The sequence below is a fragment of the Aureococcus anophagefferens genome, assembly GCF_000186865.1.
Source record: "Aureococcus anophagefferens unplaced genomic scaffold AURANscaffold_106, whole genome shotgun sequence".
NCBI lineage: Eukaryota > Pelagophyceae > Pelagomonadales > Pelagomonadaceae > Aureococcus > Aureococcus anophagefferens.
The window spans coordinates 2,588-4,309 of record NW_008705655.1 but is presented as its reverse complement, the minus strand read 5'-3'; the positions used below and the strand labels follow the sequence as shown (position 1 = coordinate 4,309).

The window sequence follows — 1,722 nt, the reverse complement described above, 5'->3', positions numbered from 1 at the left end:
CCGCGCGGCCGGCCGCCGGCGCCGGCGCCGCGCTACGGCGACGAGCCGCCTGCGCGCCGCGGCCGCAACTCGAGCTCGTCGTCGCGGAGCTCGTCGTCGTCGATCTCGTCCCGCCGCGGCCGCGACTCGAGCGACTCCCGCGACCGGCGGCCGCGCTCGCGGTCCCGGTCGCCCTACCGCTACCGCGGGTGAGTCGGGAGCCGCGTTAGAAGCATCTCTCCCAGTCGCGATTCTCGGCGTGGTCCGTAGTTTACTAACGCGACGAGCATCAACACGACGCCCGACAGGCCTCCCGACGGCGCCAGCCGCTGAGCTTCGCGAGCGACTCGGACTCGTCGCCAAAGAAGCCGCCCGTGAAAGCTCCGACGGGCCGCTGTGCCGCGGTGTGCCGTCGTCGTCGAGGAGCGGCTCGTCCAGCGGGGCCTGGCCTCCATCGCGGCCTCGACGAATCGGAGAGCGCCTGCTTCGTTACTGCTTCGTCTACCCTTGAAGCATATGGTGAAGGGGGAAACGTCGGCGTTTTAGCAAGGGGTCAAGCAGCATGTTCGACATGGCTTACATCGTGGGGCTGGTGGACACCTTGCGCGAGGGCGACGACGCAGCGAAGGCGGAGGCGGCGCAGATGCTAGGCGAAATCGCGTACGACGACATGCACCAGAACCTGATCGCCGAGGCCGGCGGCATCCCGCCGCTCGTCGAGCTCCTGCGCGACGGGAGCGCGGAGGCCAAATCGGATGCCGCGAATACGCTGCGCAACCTCGCGGACAACAACGCCGCCAACAAGGTCCTGATCGTCGAGGCCGGCGGCATCCCGCCGCTCGTCGAGCTCCTGCGCAACTGGTACGCCAAACAGCAGGCCGCGTGGGCGCTGCAGAACCTCGCGCGCAACAACGACGCCAACGCGGTCGCGATCGCGGTGGTGGCCGTCGGCTTCGAGGCGCTCGTCCAGCTCGCGCGCGGCGGCCGCGTGAGCGTCGACAACGGTCGCGGCGGCGAGTTGTTTGTGGTCTATGATGCCGGCGTCCACGCCAAGCGCAAGGCCGCGCTCGTCGTCGCCACGCTGCTCCGCGACTCCGTGCCGGAATTCAAATCGGCCCCGGACGACATCAAGGCCGCCATCGGCTCCTACCTCTAGGACGCATCGCGCCGAAACTAACGGTAAGTAGCGAAGGCGGCGTCCGGGCCCGGGGAGGCTCCCTACTCGGAAAGGTCGAGCTTCCGCACGCGCTTGACGAGCTCCGACCTGGGGCCGCTGGCGTCCATGCCTCTCCTCAACAGGATTCGCCGTAGATCGCTGCGCGTGAGCTTCGCGACGTCGGCGGCCGCCTCCCGATCGACGGGCGCCTTCTCCGAGCGCTCCGCGGCGAGCTCCGCGGCGCGCCTCGCGGCGATGCCCGGCGTCACCGCGGGCTTGGACGGCGTCGCGGTCCGCGCGGGCTTCGGCGGCGGCGCGGCCGCGCCGGAGGCCGCTGCGACGTCGCCCGGCGACACGAACCCGGCGGCGCCGCGGAAGGACGCGGCGCGCCGCGCGGCGATGCCCGGCGTCACGGATCGTCTCCGCGGCGCCGCCGCGGTCTCGTCGCTCGCGCTCCGCGCCGTCGCCGCGGCCTCGTCGACCGCGGACGGCTTCGGCGCCGACGGCTTCGAAGGCGCCGTCCGCTTCGGCATCGCCGCGGCCTCGTCGACTGCGGACGGCTTCGACGCCGACGGCTCGAAGGCGCC

The 1,722-nt window shown here is 71.9% G+C and overlaps 1 protein-coding gene across 1 annotated transcript in view; it reads left to right on the top strand.

Annotated features, from left to right (window-relative positions):
• Positions 1–1,722, top strand: part of AURANDRAFT_59685 (hypothetical protein) — a gene marked incomplete at both ends in the record, with an annotated part of 5,507 nt that overhangs the window by 2,325 nt on the left and 1,460 nt on the right. The gene's annotated exons all lie outside the window — the stretch shown is intronic.